Here is a 16532-nt window from a genome sequence, read left to right as displayed (position 1 = left end):
GCCATGAGGAAAAGAATTCCTCTATGGGGTTGAGGAATGGAGAGTAAGGTGGGAGGAAAAGAAACTCCATTCTGGGATGGGCTGCAAACCACTCTGTGACTGCACGGGAGTGATGAAATGCCACATTGTCCCATACAATTATAAATGTTGGCCGATTCCTTCTCTCCGCATCCCTTTCCTCACCTAGCACAACCCTTCCATAGAGATCATGCAGGAACGCAAGGAGCCGTTCAGTGTTGTATGGCCCAATTAGTGGTCTGTGTAACAGCAGTCCATCAGTGGATATTGCTGCGCACATTGTAATGTTGGCACCCCTCTTGCCTGGGACATTCACTGTGGCTCTCTTCCCAATCACATTCCTCCCTCGTCGCCGTGTTTTGGCCAAGTTGAAACCTGCCTCATCCACAAAAGATGAAAATGTGGTGTGTTTGCCTGCCTTCAATCTCCATGACTCTCTAACATAAATCCACAAGGCAACATAAGCTGTTACAGTAGTAAATTTGTAAAAATTGTCTTTGTGTGTGTTTGGTTTTGTTCAAAAACAGATCTGTATTTTATTGTGATCTTACCTGGACATACTGGTTCCTGAGTTGCTTGACATGTTCAGAGTTCCTCTCAAAAGGCACAGTGTACAACGGTTTCATCCTGACCTGATGTTTTTTCAGGACTCTAGAAATTGTTATGCTTACACTGTGAATATTTGCGAAAGTAACGTTGTCTGCCAAGACTCTGTGTCTAATTTCAGTGAGTTTTATCCCATTGTTTCTGATGACCATATCAACAATGGCAGTTTCCTGCACATCAGTGAAAATCCGTCCTCTCCCTCCTGTGTGAGGTAACCGTTGAGTCCTAAGCAGAAATGCAACAACAATTACACAAAAGCTTATTTACTTCTGAAATAAAGGATCATTTGAAGGTTACAAATGATCTTGAAGGTTACAAATGATCTTCTTATGGCCTCTGACAGTGGACTCATCTATGTGCTTGTCCTTCTTGACCTTAGTGCAGCGTTCGATACTGTTGACCATAATATCCTATTAGAGCGATTAGAACATGCTGTAGGTATTACAGGTATTGCACTGCAGTGGTTTGTATCATATCTCTCTAATAGACTCCAATTTGTGCATGTAAATGGAGAGTCCTCTTCACACACTGAGGTTAATTATGGAGTTCCACAGGGTTCAGTGCTAGGACCAATTCTGTTTACATTATACATGCTTCCCCTAGGCAGCATCATTAGAAGACATAGCATACATTTTCACTGCTATGCAGATGACACCCAGCTCTATCTGTCCATGAAGCCAGATAACACACACCAATTAGTTAAACTGCAGGAATGTCTTAAAGACAAAGACTTGGATGGCCACTAACTTTCTGCTTCTTAACTCAGATAAAACTGAGGTCATTGTACTTGGCGCTGAAAAGCTTAGAAATATGGTATCTAACCAGATTCTTACTCTGGATGGCATTACCTTGGCCTCCAGTAACACTGTGAGGAACCTTGGAGTCATTTTTGACCAGGATATGTCCTTCAACGCACATATTAAACAAATATGTAAGACTGCGTTCTTCCATTTGCGCAACATCTCTAAAATTAGAAATATCCTGTCTCAGAGTGACGCTGAAAAACTAGTTCATGCATTTATTACTTCCAGGCTGGACTACTGCAATTCATTATTATCAGGATGTCCAAAAAACTCACTGAAAAGCCTTCAGCTAATCCAAAATGCTGCAGCAAGAGTACTGACAGGGACTAGAAAGAGAGAGCAGATTTCTCCTGTTTTGGCTTCCCTTTATTGGCTTCCTGTTAAATCCAGAATTGAATTCAAAATCCTGCTCCTCACATACAAGGTCTTAAATAATCAGGCCCCATCTTATCTTAATGACCTTGTAGTACCATATTACCCTATTAGAGCACTTCGCTCTCGCTCTGCAGGCCTACTTGTTGTTCCTAGAGTATTTAAAAGTAGAATGGGAGGGAGAGCCTTCAGTTTTCAGGCCCCTCTTCTGTGGAACCAGCTTCCACAGAAGTGGGGTGGCTGTAGCTCAGGTGGCAGAGCAGGTCAGCCACTAACCAGAAGGTCAGTGGTTCGATCCCAGGCTGCTCCAGTCTGCATGCCAAATATCCTTGGGCAAGATACTAACCCCGCGTTGCTCTCCGATGCATCCATCGGAGTGTGAATGTGTATGAATGGTAGATTACTTAGCACTAGGTCAGAAAAAAGTGCTTGTGTGAATGGGTGTGATTGGGTGAATGAATTAGTTGTATAAAGCGCTTTGAGTGCTCAGACAGAGTAGAAAAGCGCCATATAAGAACCAGTCCATTCCAGTTTGGATTCGGGAGACAGACACTATCTCTACTTTTAAGATTAGGCTTAAAACTTTCCTTTTTGCTAAAGCATATAGTTAGGGCTGGACCAGGTGACCCTGAATCCTCCCTTAGTTATGCTGCAATAGATGTAGGCTGCCGGGGGATTCCCATGATGCATTGAGTTTTTCCTTTCCAGTCACCTTTCTCACTCACTATGTGTTAATAGACCTCTCTGTATTGAATCGTATCTGTTATTAATCTCTGTCTCTCTTCCACAGCATGTCTTTTATCCTGTCTTCCTTCTCTCACCCCAACCGGTCGCAGCAGATGGCCCCGCCCCTCCCTGAGCCTGGTTCTGCCGGAGGTTTCTTCCTGTTAAAAGGGAGTTTTTCCTTCCCACTGTCGCCAAAGTGCTTGCTCATAGGAGGTCATATGATTGTTGGGCTTTTCTCTGTATCTATGAAGCGCCTTGAGGCGACTTTTGTTGTGATTTGGCGCTATATAAATAAAATTGAATTGAATTGAATTGAAATGTGCTTTGGCTGCACTCTCTGACCAGCCTCTCATATTGAGTGACCATGATTTACTACATGATCAATTCCAGTAGCTCTGATCTCATCTGAGACTACAGCTCTTGATCTTCCTCTTATTCTTCTTCCACCACGCATACGTATTCCTCGCCCCCTCCCAGCCACTCTTCTTCATCTTTCAGCCACTTCTCCATTTCTGGCTGGGTCCATGTTTACATCACAAAACAAACCTATTCAGCAGTTGTCTCCTTTTGTAATGAAATTGAAGGAATAACACCTGTGTAGATGTTCATCTACAATCAGAATCAGCTGTGGCTGGTTAAACTGCATTTTTAGATTTAAAATATGTTTCAATAAAATATTGCTGTTGAATTTTGCTGTCTTATTCAGTTTTGCATTATGTTATTGTTTTGACCATAAGTTTAACAGTTTTGAAAACAGTATGTAAGTACATGCAAAATGTCCTGTACGTACAAAGATTTTTGGCAGTTGTTGTGTCTGAGTGAGAAAATAATTCATGAAATTTGAGAGATGTAGTCATTGAATGCATTTTGTGCCAAAACAATGATAACTGATCCTCAGTTTAGCCCACATAGACTTTTGTTGTGCTCACTGTGTGAGGAGTTTTGCAAAAGTGACTTAAGTATTGAGAAATGTGTCCTAGCGTCTGTAAAAAACTGTAATTTGTAAAGAAACAAAAATGCTTTCTCTTCCCAGGATGCACTTCAAAAAACTGCAGAGAGCGGCATCCATACCCCAGACACACAATCCCTCGAGAGTGACTCTAAATCTTCGTCTTCAAATGCAAATGCTAAGGTAATTTCATAACTTTTGCAGTTTTTAATACACAGAGAAAGAAAACACAGAGTTTATATGTTTGTTAAACACTATCAGCATGTAATTATTATATTAAACATTTCAAGTGTTTTGAACTGTAATCCAAAGTTTAAAGTTAAAATCTTTTTGGGATGATCTTTCGAGGTAAAATAAATATTTCTTAGTCATATTCAGTTACTAAGACAAATTTCCTAAGATAATGTGAAACTTGTCCTATGGGTTCGTTAGTGAAATTGTAACATAATGATGCTGTTGGATTTTCATAGAGACACTGTAGTGACAAACATTGGACGTGTTTATATATTTTTTAAATGTATATCTGAATGTTGCAGAGGAATGAATCAGATGAATCCGCTAAGGTCAACACAGACAGTAGCAGTTCAGAAGAAAAAAATTTCACATCTGGTTTGCCACAGCAGAAAAGTTTCTTCTTCATAAATGAGAATAAATGGAAGGAGTTACAGCAACATCAGTCAGGAAGACTATTTAAAGGACTGCAGTGGACAAATATAATTGCCAGTGGAATCAGAACCCTTAATCCGTACTGCAGTTTTGGATTTCGGAGACACAGTGTGAAAAAAACTCTTCAAGATCAAAAGGCACCAGTTTTCAGGTGTATGGGGTACTGCAGATTTCAGGACTGCCCTGTCACTGTGGCTGTGGTGGTTTATGACGAAGAGACACTGAAAGCAGAAGTCGTTTTCAAAGGAGGTGAGGTCTGCCATAATAACAAAGAGCTGAAAAGGCGGCCTGTGCGTGCGCAATCACGTCAAAGTGCTGGAGAACTCCTCAAAAACAAATTATCAAGGAGCTTGTACTTGGAGTCTTTACAGAAAGTGCCACAAAAGGTGATCCAATCTGGCAAGATGCTCCAACAAAAGAAGTCTTGAAAAACATTGCATGGTCTGAAAGAAAAGCCAGTAGAGCAGATCCCAATGAGTTGATTAGCTTACAAAAGATAATTCAACAGTATCAGGACACTGAAAACGACGTACTGCAGAAGATTCTGATGCATCCAAAGGGCATAATGCTGTGGTCTAAGAAAACCTTGTGTACTTTGATGCCACTGGAAGTATAATAAGAAAAGAAAGTGCTGGAACGCCACCATACTATGTGTATGAGTTGGTTGTCAGAAACCCATCCAAAGGTGCTTCTCTTCCAGTTGCTACATATGTCACATGTGACCACACTACAGCCTCTGTGACATATGTCTTCCAGACCTTTCAGACTGATCTGGTAAGAGCATTTGGTAATCGGGCCTACAACAGGCCTGTCGTGTGTTCATGTGTGATGGATCCCTGGTACTCCTCCGATCCATTTCCATGACATTCTGCAGAACAAGTCTAGAGGATCTGCTGCAGCAGTACCGTCTTACTGAGTGGCCAGCATTCAGCACAGCAATTCAACATTCCCATTCTTCATCGATGTTTGAGCCATGTCATGAAAAATGCCAAGGACCTTTGTAAAAAACAGTGAGTACATTTATATCAATAATTAAAAAAAGAATACAAGATTTGTAATGTAAAGGTCCTACTAACAGTGATTTCATTCGTTCATTTTCCCAGCATTCCAGAGAACTACAGGCTTGGAGTGTATGTGTTTGGGCTCCTTGCATGCTGTGATAACTTAACAGACATGGATGATGTTGTCCATAGTGCAGCAATAGTGTTTTGCAGTCTTTGTAGTGGAAGGAACGTAACAAAACACTACAACAGCTTGAACATCCTTATGCAAAAACGGGCGACCCTGGATTTGGATGAAAAGACTGATTGCTGAAGATTACAAGGTTAGCTAAGATTTATTTTTTAAGTAACCATATTAATAACTTTTTTACTTGTGTCTGTCCCAAATGAATTAATGAATTCACATTATTTTAAAAAATATATATTTTAAACCACAATAACATTTTATATAATTAATTTTTCTTTGGTTTGATAACTTGCTGAATACAGATATATATCTGTTTTACAGACTGATGTTCAGAATGCCCCCTTGAAGACCCATTTCCAGGCAATTGTTGACAATGCAACACTGGACTGTGAGGGCGAAAGAAACATCTTTCATGCACCCAAATTTATTGCCGGTCTGGTAAATCACCTTCTACCACATGCATCTTTGTGGTCATCAATGATGCTCGGTACATTTTTTTTATTTGTTGTATTACTATCTTAAATTGTCAGTTATTCATTAATGTAAATGTGCTAAATGTTGAATTATCTATTTTAATTATGTTTTTGAATTACTTGTATTCTCCTTAGGGGATCTTGGACGTCATGGTACGGGTCCTGCTTACCAGCAGCTCAGTAAAGTCTATGGTGACATTCAGCAATCCAAGAACCAGGTATCATAGCGAGAAGAATAAGTGAAAAAGAAACATAAATTGTATATAAATTTACAATACATAGATAGTGACTTAAACAATGTACTATTGCATTTAAGAATTGTACACAAGACAACAGAACCCAAGGAATCATGGAGAAAAGCCAGTGGGATTTGAAAAAAATCTGTATCCAGAGAAGGAGACTGACAAGGCTTGATGACTTTGTGGAAATTTGTCAAAAAAAAAATGAACGATGCCCTCCTGCTTGAATATGCAGACATGAAAAAAATCAAGACAAAAAGGTATGAATAACTTCCTAATAATGAAAATTGTGTTTTATACAACTAGAACAAAAAACTAAGAAAAAGTGAAAACATTTGGCTATGACTATAGAATTAAGAGATGATAAAATAAGTAAGCATTAAAAGGTATGTATGTGTAATCAGTCTTTTCGCGTGGAAATGGAGAAATGGAAAGACAAACGCATTAAACGAAAAGGTGTGTACGTGTCACCGTTACTGACAGAACTGCCACTGAAGAAAAAGAAAACTGAGGTAAGTCATCATGTTCCCATTATTTTCAATAATTAAGCCTTGTGATGTCCTCCTGATTGCCATACTCCTTTTGTCCTCTGGGGTAAAGCGTCTGCTTTGACTATTTATAAAGCATGAATTATAAATTATCATCCGTCTCCACGTTTCAATGTTTTATCAAACTGTATTCCAACTGATTACCTGAAATCTTTATGTGTTTTAACATTGTATTACACCTAGGCATGGGCCTTGGTGAACCCCCACTTTAATGCCAAAAAATGCATGTCCATAGGTGACATAAGTGCAGGAGGAAGCTCAGGTTTTTTGCTTTTTGCTGGTCACACCATGTACAGCTTTGTTTTCAGCAGTTGTAGGCCAAGGGCATATGAATTAAACAAGCTTTCAAGGGTGATTATTGTCTTTTGGAGACCTACTGTATTAAGCAATAGTACACTAGCATGTTCTCTGTACAGCTGGACCGGGCATCACATACTGCCCATGTTTTTATCTCCTAGTTCCTCTGTTTACTTGGGACGTAATGTTGGACAGAGTCCTTTAAGGGGACTAGGCACTCATACACAGTCATATCAGTTCGTGTGTGATACACCAACAGCAGGACAGATGTTCACTCGTTACATACATCTCAAATCAGAACACGTTTGTCTCATTCATGACCATTTTCTTTTGTATATTATATTCTATTATATAAAGTCATTCAAAAATGTTATCTGTTAACAGGTAAAAGGGAAGACCACTGTTCAAACCTTTAAACAGGAACAGCACAAACAATATGATGCTCGTCAAAACCAGGTATTTATTAATGTCTACATTTATGTTTTGTGTGTTATTGTCATAAATGACTCTGAAAACTGACATGTGTCTATCTTTGTAGGATGAGAGCCAGGAACAAATAGCCGTTTGCCAAAAAATAACAACATACATGGCTAATAAAGCATCGGTCACAGTACAGAAAGGAGATTTATGTGCCTTCAAAATGGATGCAATTGTTAATGCAGCTAATGAAAGTCTCTCTCACATGGGTGGACTTGCAAAGGCACTGTCTGCTACTGGAGGACATACTATCCAAGCAGAGAGTGATCTCTTCATTGCCAAAAATGGCAAATTAAAAGGCTGGACAAGTTGCAGTTACCACAGCAAGCAAACTAGCTTGCATGAAGCTGATTCATTTGGTAGGCCCGTGTCTGCAGAATGACCCCACAGTGCACATGATATCCCATGCAAAGAAACTTAACTAAAGGTATTTTGAACGTCATGACATGTGCAAAAGAGCACAAATTTTCCTCTGTTGCCATTCCAGCAGTGAGCTCTGGAATATTCAACTTTCCAGTCTCAATTTGTGCTGATGTTGTGGTCACCACAATCAAAAAGTGGTGAAGACAGGATAGAAGACATGCTGTGGAAGAGAGACAGAGATTAATAACAGATATGATTATCTGTTAAATACTATTATTAAATACATTCAGGCTATGTTGTTCTTCATTTGTTATAATTTTGTAATCACCACACTTAGTGAGTATTATGTGAAATATATCAGCATTAATGTGTAATTCTTGCAAAAGGTAATGCAATTTTTTTCCTTAATAAAAAAATTACTTAAAATGATCACAGCAGTAACAAATATTTTCGTTTAAATTCAACCCACAAATCAAGGGGCCAGAGGATTCTCCATCTACACTGGAGAGGACAGAGCACCTTGTGAGAAAAACAACCGGTCTGACAAAGGACACTGCATCACAGGTGATGTTTCACAAACCAACTCATTCACAATCAATTCAATAACTGTCACGGCCTGGAGGTTCAGCTGGTCGCTGGTCAGCTGTCTCTCCCTCTTTCTCCCTCCCTCTCGCCAGGGCTGAACTCATCATGGGTTCACGCCCTTGGCTATTGTCTTGTTGAAACACAGGTCGCATATTTGTGGAAACAACAGGAAACGGAAGTTGTTGTTTCTGTGGTCCCATCTCAGATTAGATGTAACAACTTTGTCATACGTCACAGTGAGTTCCTGACCCTTAGACCACACAGCTGGCTTGTTGGAGAGGTATGTAATCCAGTTATTTAAAAAAAAAATTAAAAAAAGTACTGCATAAGGTTAACGTTAAAGCTGGGGCAGAACATTAGTTGTTCCCTACACTTTCAGTAAGTACTACTTTAGATCTACATTCCAGGCATATCCTCATGACTGAATACTGAGTATACGTAAGTAAAAAAAATCTTTATTAACCTTTGTATTCCAAAACTTGATTGATTGATTGAATCTTTATTTTGAACATGTTAAAAAAGTACAACAACATAGAATTAAAAGAGATAAATAAACAAAGCAAAACAAAAAGAAAACGAGCAACCACAACTACAAATACCTTTCATGTTCAAAAAGGAGCAGGAAGAAGCATAAGTTTATTTAATCCCACCCCTTTTCCACTATCTATAGACTACAGAAATACCTCCTTGCAATTACATTATGTCATGTGTATTTTTTTATACATATACACACACACACACACACACACACACACACACACACACACACACACACACACACACACAGCTGAATTTCCTTCTAGTTTAAGTCTGTTGAGCATTTGACGAGGAGTTAAGTGCTAATGGAAAAGGTTTGAGGAGGACTCTAGTGTAGCAGGTGGATCTCTCTCTCCCTCTCTCCATCCATCCATATATATACACATACGCACATATACACATTTTCAATAACCCCATTAACACCTCAAAGGATACACAACCTACAAATATATATACCCATACCAACATACCCGTGCACCCGCACACACATGAAAATATTAGACAAGAACACCCTATCAAATCTCTACCTCTTCCCTGTACCCTGTAAAAACCATCTCCTTAAACCGCTTTTTAAACTGCGCCATGCTCGGACTTTGCTTTATATCTTTACTTAGTCTGTTCCACAGCTTCACTCCACACACAGAGATGCAAAAACTTTTTAATGTTGTACAGATACGAGGATGTTTTAAATTTAATTCCCCCCTCAAATTGTATCCCCGTTCCCTTTTAGAAAACATTTTTAGAATATTGTCAGGAAGCAGGTTATTTATTGCTTTATATATAATTTGTGCAGTGAGAAAATGAACCAGATCTGTGAATTTTAGAATTTTTGATTTTAAGAATAGTGAATTTGTATGATCTCTGTAACCAGTTTTATGGATTATCCTTATGGCCCTTTTTTGTAATATAAAGATTGATAATAGTGAACATTTGTAAGTATTGCCCCACACCTCTGCACAGTAATTCAAATACGGTGCAATCAGGGAACAATAGAGAATGTGGAGTGATTTGTGGTCCAGAATGTGTTTTACTTTACTCAAGATTGAGACACTTCTTGAAATTTTGTTATGTATATGATTTATATGAGACTTCCAGTTTAATTTATCTATAATCACACCAAGAAACTTATGTTCAAGTACTCTTTCAATTTCCACACCATCTATATGAATCTGCACTTGTGCATTTCTAAGGGAATTCCCAAATAAGATTATTTTAGTTTTACTTAGATTTAGCGATAGTTTGTTCCTGTTAAACCATTTTTTAATTTTGCACATTTCTGAAGTAATTGTATCCAGCAGCTCCTTTAGGTTCCCCCCAGAACAAAAACTATTTGTGTCATCTGCAAAGAATACTAATTTTAATATATCAGATGCCTTACAAATATCATTTATATAAATAATAAATAATTTTGGACCCAGTACAGAGCCTTGTGGAACACCACAAGCAATGTCCAAGCATGATGAGGAATGGACACCCAGCTTCACAAATTGTTTCCTGTCACTTAAATAATTTTTCACCCATTGCAGTACAACCCCCCTGATCCCTATGGAACGCCAGGACTGCCATAATGAATTAAATACACCATTAAATAATTAATTAAATGTGGCAATTATTGCCACACAACCGCAGCAGGGAGCTGCTGGTGAAGATCATGAGTCCTGCTTGATCAATGCCATGAGCTTCAGTCTTCCTGTTGTTTCTTAAATGATGCCTCTTACAGCAGGTTAACAGAACTTATGGCACAGGACAGCTGTGATGAAAGAAAGGGAAGAAGTTTCTCCAAACCTCTGGACCCAGGAAACCCAGCTTGGTCCTGATGGTCTCCCTCACTAGTTTCTCTCCAGGGTGAATGTAGCTGTTGATATAATATGGACTCTATTATTAAATGAAAAGAACAAATTAGACTACACTACTGAAACGTTCTGCTGATGTTTTTAAAGTCTCCATGTTACCAGGCTGTAGAGATTTAAACAGTTTTAGATCCATTACACTCAGTCTTATGTTAAAATCTCAAAGGACAGAATTATATTTTTGATATTAACAGTAACTCTGGGCCTCTGTAGAGTGTGCAGCTGATCTCATCGCTGTCTAAAAATGGATTAAAAAAAAAACAAAAAAAAAAAAACACAAGAACTGCTGAATCCTTCAATAACACAGACTATTAGAGTAGCAGGTGTGTAGCATCGCTAACTAGCTAGCAACAAGCCTCTAACACAGTGTGTATGCTAGCGGCTAATCTAGCAAACGAATTAACAACAGAATGACTTTAGAACTATAAGATGATAAGCTGTGTGTCTTTTTTAATAACAGTGACATGGTTGTATTTACCTTAAATAAACGAGTCGTCAGTCGCGGTAAACCAGCAAAAAAACTCTAGCAGTCGGGCTACGTAAAAAGTGTAGGGGGGCGTGTTTGCGGTCACGTCCAGCGGGTGTGTGGGCGGGAGCGTTACACAGTCGCTCCACCTCAAGTCACTACTGCGCAGACTCTGATTCCAAATTTGCAAGATGGCAGCCTCCACAACGGGATATTTTGGCTTCAATTTTGCACAATGGTAGGAGGCGGGGTCGCGTCGTCCATCTTTTCTACAGTCAATAGGGCTTTGGAGTTGACGTCACGCCGCAATGCATCGTGGGAGCACGGCGCCATGTTCGGGGTCTACGAATCAAAACAGACACTGTGTTGGAACGACGACGACAAGAATCATGCTTAAAAGCAGCTCCAAAGAAAACGGACGATATAGAGACCGATTGCGTCCAGAGGCGAAGCAGCGGTACTTGAAGAAGAAAAAAAATAGAGTGCATCGCAAATCTGGACCCATATGAAATACGGCAGTGGAGTAAAGACCCAGACGACTTACCGCCACTGTCCTAACCCGATATCTTCACGTATCTTGTTTGTGGAGTAAGCGCCTACACAGCGAACCAGTTTCGTAATTACAAGTCACTGGAGGCGCACATACAATTTACAAACGGCTGGGTGCAAGATTTGGCTATTTTGTAACAATTGTCAAAGTGTAAAATAAAGCGTCAAATGCAGATTTGTTGTTACCTGGCTTTTATTATAATGTAATTTTAGTGAAACAGAGTTCAAAGCGATGATAAACTGTCAATTATAGTATACAGATACCGAAATGGTTACACAATGTAATGTCAGTGTGTTCATACAATTACACATAACAAAAAAAGGTTTTCCTAGTACTATTTCTTCAGAGACATACTCAAAGTTTTCACAATCATTAATTAACAAGAACAAGTCTCATGTGTGTCTGGTTTCACTACCACACTGGGGCACATGTTAACCAAAACACAAAATGCTGGGATCTTAACCTCCGCACACATCATTCCCACCGCATTTCTGATGTCAAAGCCTCTGTCAGCCAAAACTACATCCCCTGGTAACAGCTTGTTAAGTATGCCACATTGCTCTGTGATGTGTTTAGCTAATGCACGGCCCCCCACCCCTTAGAAATGAACGAAATTGCACCTTGTGGAGTAATCCCGATCAGGTATTTCATGGTGTGTGTACCCTTGTAGTGCGAGTACGTTTGAGCAAGAGCCTTTAAATTAGATGGTCATTCTGTACGAACTTGATATCAGCTCGTCTCACGGCTGCTATCCAGGCTCGACGCCTTCGTTTGGTAACATCCGATACCTGAGCTCCTTGATGTTGCTTCCAGCTTGGGAAAGCATAAAAAGACAACCCAAGCTTATTCCCGTGCCGATCGTAAGATCGAACATTGCAGCCGACCACACAGCAAGTACGAACCATGGCTGTGCTTTTGCTCCTTCGTCGCTTGCGCTTAGACCCCGAACATGGCGGATCAGGCCAAAATCCTTTCCACGCCCACCCCCGTGACATCACGCTCCAAAGCCCTATGGGTTTGATGCGAAGCCCCGTGATGATGACATCGTTCATCCGGGTGTACTGCTCCAAATCCGCCACTCTGTTCTCCAGGTACGCCAGCCGCCGATCTTTCTCGGCGTTCTGGATGCGGAGAGCCTTAACTTCCTTGACCAGGTCCAGGATGGCTTTCTGCTGCAGTTTGACAGCAGAAATCTCCTCTGTCATAAACTCCAGCGACTTCTTAATATCGTCACCTTCCTCGGCTGACAGAACTTTTTTCGGGCCCATGCTTGTAGCGTTGCCGTGACGACCGGCTAGCTAGTTGATGCTAGCGTCCTTCCTCTCTCTCACCACTACAGTTCAAAAACATCAGCTTCTGAGTTTTCGAGAGGTCGCAAATGACGAGCCACCACTTCTGGATGGTTTCCCCACACACGATCTCAAAGTTACGTATCCGCGGAGAGCTGCCGTTTTCAGGAGATATGTTAAGTTTGTCAATGTTTCTGCTCAGAGAACCTGTTGTTTATCATGTTTACAAAGTAATAAAAGCTTATTTATTATACTCCTAGGGTCACTGAAACTCTCCTGCACCACTGGGCCATTCGGCTAAATCTGGGGAATAATACCTACATTATAAACCACTACACGAGCGGTGTGATCCTCTATAGAGAGAGAACTAATCAGAAGACAAAGCTTGTCCAAGGTAAAAAAAAAAATTAATATATTCTACAATTAATTTTTTCTAATTTTATTAATGTCTCGAGATAAATGGAAAAAGTATTGTTGCAAATTTGTAATTAATTTCTAATATGTCACAGGTGAACTTTGACAACTACAGAGCCATTTTATCCTTTGTGAACATTGGAAATGTACACTGGAAGTTTCTGGTTAGTACAAGCAGCATTTCTGTGAAAAAAGTTTGTTTCAATAACACATTTTCATAATTTATGTACTTTTAAAATTTATTTATCTATCGCAGTACATAAATGCAGATGACAGCTGTCTGTATTTGGTCGATCCTTCAAGAAACTCTTTGGAGCAGGAAGAGTCTGACCGTGCAGCCAAAAGATTCCGGTAATTATGCGTTATTACATGTATATAATAACATAAAATATTAGAAAAGTGACAGGAGGACTTAGGTCTTTTTCTGAAGGTGAACATATGGTTGTAGATGAAAGTTTAATAAAATCCGTGGTTATCAGTTCTTTAAAGAATTAAAAAAAAAATACTTCAAAATTACACACATATGTAATTTTAAATAATTTAAAAAAAAACCCTGACAGTGTTTAAGCAGTGAGACATTTGAGACAGTTAACATTTGTAGATTTAAAAAAAAAAAAAACATGTTATTTATTTTGATACTTCATGTAACATAATCTAGAGCACAGGGCTTTCTGACACACCATTAAAAACAGTGATATGTATTATATGTGTCTGTGATTTATGAAAAAGTACAGAATGTTCTTTTTCTGTGTGACTTTTATCTTTCATTTGTATATAAATGTGATACGTTATGTTCACAAAGTGAATACTTTCACATACTTTGTATGTCTCTACCAGCTTTGCACATCTAGAGACTGGTAGAGACATACCCTAAAAGACTGGCAGCTGAGTATTGAGTCAGGGGATTAATTACGCACACCCCACTTTTCAGTTATTTATTTGTAAACACTGTTTGGAATCATGTTTGATCTTCATTCCACTTCTCACATGTACACCACTTTGTGTTGGTCTTTCACGTGGAATTACAATAAAATTGATCCATGTTTGTGGCTGTACTGTGACTAAATGTGGAAAAGTTCAAGGGGGCCGAATACTATTGCAAGCCACTGTAGTAATTATTTCCTCATCAAATTCGTAATGTTGGTTAACACACACACACACACACACACACACACACACACACACACACACACACACACACACACCCCACCCCCACCCACCCACCCCCTTCTCTTTCTTCAGGTGCAGTGTGAGTTGTGTCTCAGATGGGCACATTTTGGACGTGCTCAATATGAGAGCAGCCTGGTCAAGTACTTGTGTGAAAAATGTGCATAATTTGTTATGAATACTGTTTCTTTTTCAGTTCTTTCTCCCTGTGTTCTTTTGGATCTGTAAATATATTCAGTAAATATATACTGTAACTCTAATGGAGTGAGTTCATTGTCAAAGTTTATATAGTCAGGTGTTCCAATCACTTCAATGGTGACAGGTGTATAACTTAAGCACCTTGGCATGCAGACTGCTTCTACAAACAAGTGCCAAACCATGCTATCTTTGTTATTACGAGCTAGAAGCATACTCTGACAGGGAGAATTACGTGCCAAACCATGCTACCTTTGTGAATGTGACCTACAAGCACACTTTAACGGGTAAAAAGAAGTGGCATACCGTCCTGGCTTTATGACTATGAGCTACAAGCATACTCTGATGGGCAAAGTTAAGTGGCAAACCGTCATTCCGACTTAAATTTGTGCTGGAATTACTATGTGACATCAGAACTACTTAGGAAGGATGTTTTTTCCTAACACCGTCCTACCCATTTAAATTTATGCTGGAATTATTGTGTGGCAGCAGAAATGTGCATAAATTACGTACAGTAGGACAGTTTGCCAGAACACCGGTTGTTTGTTTAGCTGACTTTTGTGTATTTAATCACGGCTTGTTTTTGTTGTGTTTTGTGGTTGCAGAAATGGGTTATGAGATTTTAGCTGAGATTTTGAGATTTGAGGATACCACACATGTCGGGACTTTTATATATTATTTCTGACCCAGTGTTATAACCGATTAAACGTGATCTAATTCCCTTTTCTCCCTGGTACCGGGGGTGTGGGGCTTAATAGGTAAGGCTAGACAGCTTTATAGTAGAGGATAAGAAGTCACTGAGCTCCAATTAAAATAACCTGGCTCAAATTATCTATCTAGAATGTAGACGCCATTTGAGTACAGTGAACTCATTGTTGTGTTTAAGAATGCAATTTGAGATTATTTGAGCTTTGTCACATGGTGTATTATCCTCCTGGAAGCAGCCATTATGAGATGGGCACACATATTTACTTTTTAAAAAGTATTAAATAACACACAATTGAATATTATATTACATTACAGATTATATATTAATGATATATTTCCACCAATAGAAGCTTACTGTAGAGGAACCAGCTTTTAATATAAAAAAAAAAAGAGAACATGGCAATATATCCTTTATATAAAAGCATGGGCTTTTCTGCAGAGTATTCCAACAAAATTTACCAGTGTGATTAATAATAGTTCTTTAAAAAAAATACTTGAAACAAAAATATAGTTGCTTACAAATTGTCTATACAGTCTTACAGAGACACACTTTGTAGCTCCCTACTAAAGCCTGGTCCAGATGGTTTTTCAGATTCAGTCTCCTATTTGTGAAGATATTTTTGGAAAATACGCTGGTAACACTACATGGAAAGCAGCCCTCAAGACCTTAAATGGTGTTTTGAACTGAATGGTCTACAAAAGTTACCATGCCATTTCTATAGAAGAGTTTGTTTAAAAAAAAAAAAAAAAAAAAAGCCTAAAATGAGAAGCAGAAGGCAGAAATGATGAACTACGTTCATAATGTCAAAACCTGTCTGATATTAAGCGATGAAACCCATTTGAACTAGCACACTTTTTAGTTTGAATTGACACTCCAGTCTTAATTTTTCAGGAACTGAAGCAGTTTAGACCAGTAGATATTTAATATTTCTATTTCCACATTTAATTTTAACTTTGACAACTGAGTTTGTGTGCTTTCCCATTTGGGTAGACTGAGATCAGATATTAAAAGTAAGACATATTATACATTTAACTAATCTTGTAGG

The 16532-nt window shown here is 38.9% G+C and overlaps 3 long non-coding RNA genes and 1 pseudogene across 4 annotated transcripts; all 4 read left to right on the top strand.

Moving 5' to 3' along the window:
* The first annotated feature begins 4295 nt into the window (after positions 1 to 4295).
* Positions 4296 to 5774, top strand: LOC146493767 (uncharacterized; annotated as a pseudogene). Its single transcript, XR_014872077.1, has 4 exons — positions 4296 to 4389; positions 4512 to 5150; positions 5244 to 5464; positions 5650 to 5774. The product of XR_014872077.1 is annotated as an uncharacterized LOC146493767 (transcript).
* A 649-nt stretch (positions 5775 to 6423) lies between these two features.
* LOC146493766 (uncharacterized) lies at positions 6424 to 7915 on the top strand. The gene is made up of 3 exons (XR_014871789.1): positions 6424 to 6552; positions 7270 to 7341; positions 7424 to 7915. It is a non-coding gene; the product is annotated as an uncharacterized LOC146493766 (long non-coding RNA).
* Positions 7916 to 8082: 167 nt separating this feature from the next.
* On the top strand, positions 8083 to 8596 carry LOC146493765 (uncharacterized). The gene is made up of 2 exons (XR_014871793.1): positions 8083 to 8289; positions 8456 to 8596. It is a non-coding gene; the product is annotated as an uncharacterized LOC146493765 (long non-coding RNA).
* A 2897-nt stretch (positions 8597 to 11493) lies between these two features.
* LOC146493764 (uncharacterized) lies at positions 11494 to 14632 on the top strand. Its single transcript, XR_014871803.1, has 3 exons — positions 11494 to 13396; positions 13512 to 13580; positions 13673 to 14632. It is a non-coding gene; the product is annotated as an uncharacterized LOC146493764 (long non-coding RNA).
* Positions 14633 to 16532: the final 1900 nt, after the last annotated feature.

This window comes from Neolamprologus multifasciatus, chromosome 22 (assembly GCF_963576455.1).
Source record: "Neolamprologus multifasciatus chromosome 22, fNeoMul1.2, whole genome shotgun sequence".
Classification (NCBI taxonomy): Eukaryota; Metazoa; Chordata; class Actinopteri; order Cichliformes; family Cichlidae; genus Neolamprologus; species Neolamprologus multifasciatus.
This window is presented reverse-complemented; position numbering and strand designations above follow the sequence as displayed.